The sequence below is a fragment of the Triticum urartu genome, chromosome 7 (assembly GCF_003073215.2).
Source record: "Triticum urartu cultivar G1812 chromosome 7, Tu2.1, whole genome shotgun sequence".
In the NCBI taxonomy this organism is placed as follows: domain Eukaryota; kingdom Viridiplantae; phylum Streptophyta; class Magnoliopsida; order Poales; family Poaceae; genus Triticum; species Triticum urartu.
The window spans coordinates 584,622,334-584,633,092 of record NC_053028.1 but is presented as its reverse complement, the minus strand read 5'-3'; the positions used below and the strand labels follow the sequence as shown (position 1 = coordinate 584,633,092).

The window sequence follows — 10,759 nt, the reverse complement described above, 5'->3', positions numbered from 1 at the left end:
AATGCCTCCTTTTGATCCATGGAATGAACGCGGTGGTTGAAGGAGTTTGCTTCGCCGAGGATGCAGGCACTTGGCAACATACAAAGTCCTCAAAGTGGAAAGGACAGCAAACATCAGATCAAACCTCGGCATTTACCTCGCCTTGTAACCGCCATGCAAGAAATCGGCAGGCAGGCCTCAAAATTGGAGGTTGAAGAGGTCATCAAAAGCAATGACCAAGCATACGATACATCAAGCGCGCCGGGGCTGCGGCACAACCAAGCCCAAAGAAAAAGAAAGAAACCAATGCCAACACCGGCAGATCGACGAAAACGAAAAAGACCAAAGCCGCTGCACCCACCGGAGAAGTCCCACCGCGCTCCTAGCACTCCGAAGCACCGCGTACCGAGCAACATCTTCAACAAGGAGATTGACGGCTAAGGTCAGACTCAGACCTGCACCAGTGCATCAGCAACAGAAGTAGAACATCGCTGGGACAGGAGGAGAAAGACACCAAAACAGAGGAGATGGAAGCATGCATCCTCTCTCAGCTAACCCGCTTGAACTAGAAAGGTGGCTGGGATGAATGACCAACTACAGATCATGGGAGAAATAATTTGTTGATGAACACGTAGAAGTAGTCGATTCTAGCTTTGAACTACTATACGGTTGGTTCCAGAAAGAATCTACGTTGGTACAGGGGACGATGTCGATAGGTCAAAATTCCTAATGAATCCCAAGCCTATGCAACCTAATATCACTCCAGATTAAAAGGCTAGCATATTGCACTGGGTATGGCCTTCGATTTTGTCCAACGAATTCGTCATGACCAGAACATACACAAAACTTGCAGTGTATATTGCGCACACACGGTGTGCTCTGCTCTCTCTGGATATATATATATATATATTTTTTATATGCAAGTCTCTGTTCGACCATTTAGGAACTATCTCGTACATATACAATTACGTCTACAACAATCATTATGGTTTTTTCTTCACAGAAGGGCACATGAATGAAATGGTTGGTATTGCATATTAATTCTTACGTACCCATGTCCTAGAACCTGGCTTGTGTGTTGTCAACGAAATTGGACATCTCTTTTGCCTGGCCGTGCTAGCATACATATATAGTGTGATAGGAGGGGTGTGTAAGCTAAAAGCACCCAGGTTCATTCGATGGGGAGACACCACTGTCGTAGTGCAACTACCAAAAAGCAGCTGGTGGCCTCGTTACATATCGTTTTCTCACAAAAAACACGCTCAAGAAAATCTTGGGTGACAAGGACTCCCAAATCGCATTGTAAGAAAGGCAATTGATTTGGGACAAAAAATTACTCATGCAAGCTCCTCGCTGGCACACAAGCTGAGTCGCTCATGATATACTTAACAATCATACAATTCATAGTGTCATCGAGTTTGTATTGCATCTATTCTCTTCTCATGCATGCTACTACGGCAAACACAAGACGTATACCCACGTTAACTCCAACCCAACAATCATCCGGCGGCCTAAGCTCATATGACGCTTCTCTTCAAGTGGCTGGTATACCCCTGCACTGCACATACACTACTCAATATTTATCTTTACCACACCGCGCTTGCTGTTAAGCAGGTATCTGAATTTTTTCTGTGTGCTAATCAAGCTCGAGCCCTGGTGATGTCTGTCTGAACATTTTGGGGCTTGGGCGGGCTGAGAGTGGGTCAAGAAGATAATGGTGTTCTTCTTCTGCGCAAAAATGGCTGGATCGGTGAACAAGGTAGATGACCTCAACTCGGCCCAACACCACACGCGCGACTTCCATGTGTTTCACTAAAGATGGACTGGATCAATCCTTTTCGATGAAGAGAACATCTATGCTTTAGCGAGTGATTCACCGGATCCGTGTGTAATCTAGCTAAGAGCATGATGATCCTGCTACGCCCCCGCTGGTGTGCTCTGCTCAAGATGGAATTCTTCTCCTGCCCTTCCTTCCTTCAGTCATGCAGCACGCCTACTACACTGGTTGTGCTACTAGGAAATATACAAAGACAACTACAGCTCGCATGGACGGGCCACTGTTTGCTTTTGAACGAAATGTACTCATCTATAGTATACGTTTTTTTTTAAGAAGCGTAGGAGAACTGCCGTTTTCTTTAATAGGAAGAAGATTGCAGAAGAGCGCCATCATCTATAGTATAAGTTGCAGTTGGCAAACAAGCAACTACTACCTTGCTTATGTGTCTCGGGGTTGAAGAATTTCCAAACGATTTTTTAACCTAGAGCCATGGCAATTCAATAGTACATTTTTATTTTTAAATCCTGCATTTGGAAGAGACTTCCACTCTATCCTGAACCCCGTAGGCATATTTGGAACATTAGAACAAAACCACGTGAACAGAAAAATAAACACACAAAAATGAACATCATAAACATTATTCCTCAAATAATTGACATATCGTTTATACTGTGGGGAAGAATAAAGTCGAGGATAGTAGAGTCCCAGAGTTCAGACGAACTAGAAACAAAATAAAGTTTAGCTAAGCTATCAGCAACCACATTAGCTTCTCTGCAACAATAACCTTAGTCAATTCTTGTGAAATCCAAAGCGAGCTGAATACATTTAAATGTATTCAGCTCGCTTTGGATTTCGCATGTTCTTATTAATTCGGTGCTCACCAGTATGCCCATGTTTCTTTTGTCTTTTTTCGAAGTGCCAGTGGGAGTTCGGAAAAGACTTGACTTCTATCGATCTCGTTTTTTCTGCCAGAGTGATGAGTTAAAGAGAAAGTATAGATTAGCTAGATGGGACATTATTCGTCGACCGAAGCACCAAAGGTGTCTTGGTATCGAAAATCTCAAGGTAAAGAACAAATGTCTCCTCATCAAATGGTTGTATAAGCTTTCTTGAGAGACCGAGGCTACTTGGGCTCAGATTCTGCGTAATAAGTACCTTCAGTCCAAGAAATTATCCCAGGTGACAGTGAGGCCGATGGATTTGCCTTTCTGGAAAGGCCTAATGAGAGTTAAATCGCTCTTCTTTAACCAGACCAAGGTGGTTATCGGTAACGGTACTTCTACAAGATTCTGGGAGGATACCTGGCTAGGGGATACGCCATTGGCGGTACAGTATCCTACTCTCTACAACATTGTTCAACGAAGAGATGCGACCGTTCAGACGGTATGTCAGTCCACGCCTTTACATATTAGCTTCAGGAGAGTTTTAGCCGGTAACCGTTGGGAAGTTTGGCTCCATCTTGTGAGAAGACTAATGGAGGTTCAACTTTCTCAACGTCCAGACCAGTTTGTGTTGGAAACTTACTAGAAATGGAGAATTTACGGTCAAATCGATGCACTTGAATGTTATTAATTCTAGTTCTATTCCTACGTCGAAACATGTTTGGCATGTCAAAGTTCCCTTGAGAGTTAAAGTGTTCATGTGGTTTGTGCATAAACAAGTCATTTTAACTAAGGATAACTTGGTTAAACGCTACTGGACTGGATCCAGTCGGTGTAGCTTTTGTGATAGACATGAAACAATCCAACACCTCTTTCTCGATTGTCCCATGACAAAGATTCTTTGGCAATCAGTTAACATGGCATTTAATATTACTCCTCCACATAATATTAACACGTTATTTGAAACGTGGTTGGATGGGATTGAGCCCCAAATAGCGAGACATATTCGTGTAGGAGTATGTGCATTATTATGGGCTATCTGGAACTGCAGGAATGATTTAGTCTTTAACAGAATATCAAATACTCATTTTTTGCAGGTTATATTCCGAGCCACTGTGTTGATCCATATGTGGTCATTACTCACTCCAACGAAGGCCAGAGAGCGTTTGGTTATTGGATCTATCCGATGGGAGATGGTAGCACGGGATATTTTCAGCCGGTTTGGATGGCGATCATGTAATAGGATAGGCAATTAGTTTTCCTGTCTTTCTCTTGCCGGCCGGCTGTGGCTTTTATTTTTTGCTCCTTAGCTCTCTGTGAGCAGCTTTGTTGGAGACTCTTAGACCTGTGTTGAACCTTTTTGCTTGTTTAATAAAGGTGGCCGTATGCATCTCTTCGATGCAGAGGCCCGGGATGTCCCATTTTCAAAAAAAAACAGGACCCATATAATCATGCGCTCATGCAATAGCCTCCACCGCAAGTATGCTATCTGATTCAATGTACTCCCTCCTTCCATCTATATAGGGCCTAATGCGTTTTTTGAGGCTAATTTTGACCAAATATTAGAGAAATAATATATGACATGCAACTTACACAAAGCACACCGTTAAATTCATGTGTGAAAGAAGCTTTCAATGATATAATTTTCACATTATGCATGTCATGTACTATTAATCTTGTCAATAGTCAAAGGTGGTCTTAAAAAATGCATTAAGCCCTATATAGATGGAAGGAGGGAGTACACATTATTATCTTGCATCCAATTCTCCCTGCTAGTATAGACCATTCCGAATAGCACTCAGCTCTGCCGATTCTGCAATGCGAACATGGGGTACAACTCATGTTGTCGCTTAAATAAAATTTCTTTTATGGTCTCTCGCCACAAGCTCATCTGGAGCCTGAGAGTGTTTCCTCACAAAATGATACTTCCACATTAATCTCAATAGTACCTTCAATCAGTCTCTTCCATGTATGAATCTCCTTTCAAACTGGATGTTTTGGTGTTGCAGCTCTGATGAAGTTCGTTAACAAAACTTTGATTGAAACAACCGAGCGATCTGGCTCCTGTATCATCCCTCCTTTGCCTAGTTGGCGCTGCTGCCACCATATGAACCACATAGCAATCAGAATTAGTTCATGCGTGGGGGTGTTACCGGTAGACGAGCAATTTTTCAGCAGGATTTCTAAACTAACCGATCCCAACCTGCCTCAACAAAGAGGTTTGCTCCCGTACACCCCCCCCTAAAAACTTGTAAAAGGTATTTTCATCCATCCAATGAATCCTTTGATTTTTGATAGGTAGGTAATTAGAGCCTAATTAGTGCCCTCCGCTCATAGCTCACCTTTCCATCCGACCACGCGCGACCCATGCATCCCCGCGCTGCCCTGCCCACTCCCTGCTCGGAGCCGCTCCTGAGCATCGTTCCTCACTTGCTCGAGCCCTTGCTATCATATTTTTTAAAAGGAGGATTGCCCTGGCCTCTGCATTACAATGATGCATGCAGCCGTGCCTCGCACGTTGTTGTGGGAATGTTTGCAATATTTCAATGAGATTTTGATTATACAGAACATGAATTCTTGAAACAATAGTTTCTCAAAGTATATAATAATTAAATGTAAATAGCATAAAAATGGAATTTTTACATGCATGCATGTCGTAGTGGATTTTTAATATGCATAGTTGCATGTTGAGGTGGGCCTTTTCTTATGCATGTTGAATGATGAGGTGGCATGCTTGCATGTTGAGAGAAATATCTTAGTGGGGGCTAGCTATTTAGATATAGAAGATGATGCATGCAGCCGTATTATTAAGGGGGTGTTTGGTTCCAAGGACTTTTTTGTGTTGGGACTAGAAAAAGTCCCTAGCAAATCAAACAGGGTGAGACTTTTTTGGGACTTTTTACTAAATGTCCTTAGAAGCACCTTCTTGAGAGTCTTTTCCAAAAAGTCCTAGGGACTAGAAAAAGTCCTAGGACTAGATAACTAAACACCACCTAAATCAAGTACTCCAACAAGTAGGCAGTACAATACAAGCACTCAAAATGACTTCGAAAAGATGATCAAAACCACAATTGGTAAAAATAAGACTAGATGCCTATACATCTATCATATTTTTGGACCGTCATCAAACTGGTTGTAGGTATCCCGTGCTACTGTCTCCCAATGGTTGCACCCATAAGCCATATGCTCCTTGACTTCCACACGGCTGAGTAAGGATCACGTACGGATCCAGGCAATTGCTCTATAGATGACCTGCAAAAAAATTCCATTGTTCTGTCTGTTAAAAATCACATCATTCCGGTAGTCCATATATCCCAAAGTAATGTGCACACTCCGGCTCGAATATGCACTGGCAATTTAGGCTCTACCCCATTTAGCGAAGTCCCAAATAGAGTGTCTATGTTATTAGGTCGACAACATTAAAGGCCACATGCATTGTGCACCCCAGTAGTTTGCCCAATGGGCATTCGAGAAATAGATGTTGAATCGATTCATCATGATCATAGAAATAACACCGTTTACTACCCTCCCAACTATGTTTTGCCATGTTTTGCTTGGTCAAGATTACTTCCTTGTAAACAAACCACATAAAAATATCTTTAGAGGCACCTTAATTTTCTAAATGTGAAGCGACTTTGGGATTGGACTAGTATTAATCACATTTGTATGCATTGCTTTACTGAGAGTACCCCTGACACCAAAAGTCTTCAGTGTAGTGTATTCAGGCTCATCAGAGAAGTTAATCTCCATCAACGTGCGCATAAGATGTAGCCACCTATCCCATCGCTCCCCCAGTAGTGATCTTCTGAGTTGAATGTTTAAAGGAACCGATCCTAGAATTGTACTGGCGAAAGTCTCTTTCCGTTGTACAATATTGGAAAGGGTAGGATATTAAATGGGCACTGGCGTGTGCCCTAGCCATGATCTTCTCAAACCTAGTGGTATTACCGATTCTAACAATGAATTTGGTCCTATTGAAATAGACAACCCTTGTATGCATCACCCATTTCCAGAACGGCGAATCAGTCAGCTACGTCGTTACTTGTGCGAGGGTTTTAGAGTGTGGGTATTTGTTGTACAATAATTATATCCACAAACCCTCATTCTCAACGGGAAGTCTGTATAGCCATTTACTAAGTAGGCATTTGTTCTTTACTTCGAGGTTTTCAAACCCCAAGCCCCCTTGTCCTTTGGCCTACAAATTATGTCCCATTTAGCCAACCTATATTTTGATTTATTCTCGTAGCTTCGTCAGAAAAAAGACGTGTACCATAAAAGTAGCCCCGACTATCATCTAATCCATACAGAATACCTTGAGGAGGTTCAAGAGCCCTCCGACCAAGAACAATAAGCTCCTAACAATCACAACCACGAGTCCAAGACAGGCTCCTCATCGCCATATTCCAGAGCAGAGCATAAACATGAATTCAGGTGTCAAGTTACTATTTGCTTTGATCGAATGATCCCAATCTATTTTTCTAATTGATTGGCACTATCAATTAAGACCAAAAAGTCCAGACTTGAATTTCAATTAGAGGGCGACCTTGAGCATAGGCCACGAACCCACGGGAGCTGCCGGCTAGATGAGAGTGAATTGGTTGTTGAGCCCAACATCACAAAGTTGTCTGGCGACGTGCACTAGTAGCTTGCCGGTTTTTGGGACGTTGCCTGCACCTAAAGCTGCCCTAGGAAGCCGCTGATGGGAAGGCGGCGACAAAGATGTGTGCTCCAGCGTTGAGTACTCTCACCAGTATATGACCAAGTGGGCGAGAACAATCCGGGGTTTCAATAGGATTAGACTTGACTTAATATTTCTTACCATGCCCTTAATTACGAAGGGGTACGGATCGATCTTGGCCATGATGTGTTAAAGGGGGTGTATCAAAGCAGAAGTGTTGACTTCCTTTTGTTCTACATCTCACCAATCAATATAACCAGTAGATCCGTGACTCGATATTTTTGAAAAGACTCATTTTGAGAAACTGAATTAGTCAGTGAATATACCAAGTCAGGCACAATTACATTTGCAAGTCTAAGCATTCATGATCTGGTCCAGACATTACAGAGTAAATAGTGTAATAGTTAGTGTTACTAAGCCATCAAGATCTCAAGCTACCTAGCTTTGAACTACTGTAGTCAGTCAAATGAAGAATCACCGTTAGCACTAGAAATAATCTGGATAAGTCAAATTTCCCCATGCACCCCAAGCCTAAGGAGACTAATATCAACGTGAAGTGGCAAGCAAATTGCACATTGGATTTTATCCAAGAAATTATTCATGACCAGAAAACACACAGAACCTGCAAATATATATTGCGCATACATGGTGTGCTTTATGCGGATTTATATGCAAGTCTCTGTTCGTGCACGTATACAAGTAGTATATAAGTGTGCAGCAATCTTTACTCTCTTCCCATACATGAGATGATTTTCTATGCAGATAGGCACATGAAATGGTTGGTATTGCATATTAATTCTTACGCACACATGTCCTAGAACCTGGATTATCTGTTGGCGACCGAATTGGGCCTCTGTTTTCCCTAGTCATGCAAGCATATATCTGTAGTGTGACAGGAGGCATAATCGGCGTACTACACCTATCAGGAAGCAACTTATTGACTCGTTACGTGTCACTTTCTCACAACAAACATACAGAAAATCTTGGGGTGGCATGGATTCGCAAATCCTAAAGCTAGAAAGGCAATCCATTTTAGGCACAAATGTACTAATGCAGGATCCTTGTTGGCACACAAGCTGACTCCCTCACGAACACAATTCACAGTTTCCAAGTTTACACAACATCAGTTTTCTTCTCGTCTTATAGCGGCAACACACCATATGTATCCGTGTTAAGAGTAACCCAACAATCATCCGGCGTCACGATTTTTTCTCGTGAATCAAGCTCGGCCTCGACTAGACATTTTGGATGCAAGGCATACGGGCTTCCATGTTGTCACCAAAGACGTGGCTTCTACTGGAGCGGCCGGGTGACCCTTTCTAGATGAAGAAAACATGCTTGTGTGATTCACGCCACGGTAACTCCCGATTGCTAGTTTGCTAATGCTATGGGTATCCCGGAGAATTTCCTAGAACATATAGACCTTGAGGAGCCAAGTGCTTATACCGTCGTCCTACATGTAACTCAAATGGAAAACCGGAAGGAAGAAGGAAGTGGAGTCTAAGCTAAGAGCATGATCCTGTTAGGACCTTGGCCTGCATGCTCTGCTAGAGATGGAACTATTCTCCTGCCCTTCGTTTAAGCCGTGCTAGCACGTCTGTCTACATGTTTAGAATCTGCACCAATAAATATCCAAAGGCAACTAGTATATCACGTAATGGGCCACCCGTTCATTTGTATGCCATATGAAAGTAGAATCTAGCAAACATGTATCCACTACCTAGTTCCATGTGTTTCTTGATATTAAAGAATTTTCCTACAAGTTCTATAACTCTTCTGAGCCCCGCTTTGTTACAACCTCCCTCACTAAACCTATTGAGAGCAATATGGACCTTTGACAAATCGTACCGACAAATCGTATGTGTGGTCGGTGGCCGCAAGAACGTATATGCTGTACGTTCCCTAATTCCTTTTTGAAGCTACAAAAAAAATAGGTGTATGAAGTGGGATTCAAATTCTCAACCTTCCATTGGAGGTCCACACATTCTAACCAACTGGGAAAGCAACCTTGTGACTAGTTACTTTCTTTTTTCTTCTTGTTGTGCGTCTTCGGTTTTGTTTTTTTAATTCGTTTTTGTCTTTTCTTTTCCATTTTCTTAAATTTGCAATCCTCTTATAAAATCATGAACTTTTTCAAACTCATGAACATTTGTTCAAATCCATGAAGATTTCCTTAAATTCGTGAACTTTTTCCAAATATATGATTTTTTTCAAATCGTTCAACTTTTTACATATTAGTGAACTTTTATTCAAATTGATGGAATTTTTTAACTTCCCAAACTTTCTCCAAATTCGAGAACTTTTTGTAAAATTCATGGAATCTTGTTCAAATTCATGAAGTTTCTTTCAAATTCATGAAATTTAAATGGCTCCAATTCATATTTTTTATTTTCCATTTTATTAAATTCACAAAAAATAAAAACATTGTACATAAATTTCAAAAAGAATGTTCGTGTATTTCGTATTCCTCGGAATGTGAATATTTTTTGGATTAGTAAACAACTTTTTAAAACGGGGATACTTTTTAAAACTCTAAACAAAATTTGACAACACGATCACTTTTTTTAATTTTCAAACATTTTTCGAAATATTCTATTTTTGAATTTTTGAAATTTCGAACATTGATTGATAAATATGAACATTGATTGATAATTATCAACAAAATTTGGAAATACTGAACATTTTCTGAATTTTAAGAACATTGATTAATAAATACAAGAAAACTCTAAACAATTTTTTTAGCAAGAAATATTTCAAAATTCAAAACAAAAATTTCAAATTCTGATATTTTTGAGTTTATGAAAAATAGAAATAATAAATAAAGGAAGAAGTCAAATAAAATGAGAAATGAAATTGATTTGCTAAAGTGCATCTAGATTTGCGCTAAGTATTGCACATCTAAGTCCTATGCCATTGATTTTAGGCGGGATTTGTGTGGATATTTTCTTTTCTCCTTTCCTTTTTTATTTACGCTTGCTTGAGTAACTTAGATGTGCAATAACTAGGACATATCTAGATGTGCCTTAAACAGTCCCAAAACTAAAAATATGAGAGAAGACAAAAAGCAAAAAGGAAAGGTTAAAGAAAAACATTGCTGTGTCAACATGAACATTTTCCTATGTCCTAACCATTTCCTATGTTCAAAAATTGAACATAAAATTTTCAATCCACATGAACATGTTCCTATGTCCTAACCATTTCTTAAAGTAAATTATTTGGGAATTTCAAATTGTGTATCAAAATTTTACAAACTTGAACACTTTTACAAAAGTTGTTAACAAATACCCAACCAGTAATGGAAATGCTAAACACAAACTGCAAACCATGTACTTTTCGAAAAAATGTTATTTTTTAAAATAAAATATATCTTAAACTGATAATTTTTTTTCAAAAACTGGAGTCTTTTTTAAAAATTCCAGAACACTTTTAAATTGTAAAGAATAT

The 10,759-nt window shown here is 40.3% G+C and overlaps 1 long non-coding RNA gene across 1 annotated transcript; it reads left to right on the top strand.

Moving 5' to 3' along the window:
- The first annotated feature begins 1,150 nt into the window (after positions 1–1,150).
- On the top strand, positions 1,151–2,240 carry LOC125523964. The gene is made up of 2 exons (XR_007290490.1): positions 1,151–1,524; positions 1,625–2,240. It is a non-coding gene; the product is annotated as an uncharacterized LOC125523964 (long non-coding RNA).
- Positions 2,241–10,759: the final 8,519 nt, after the last annotated feature.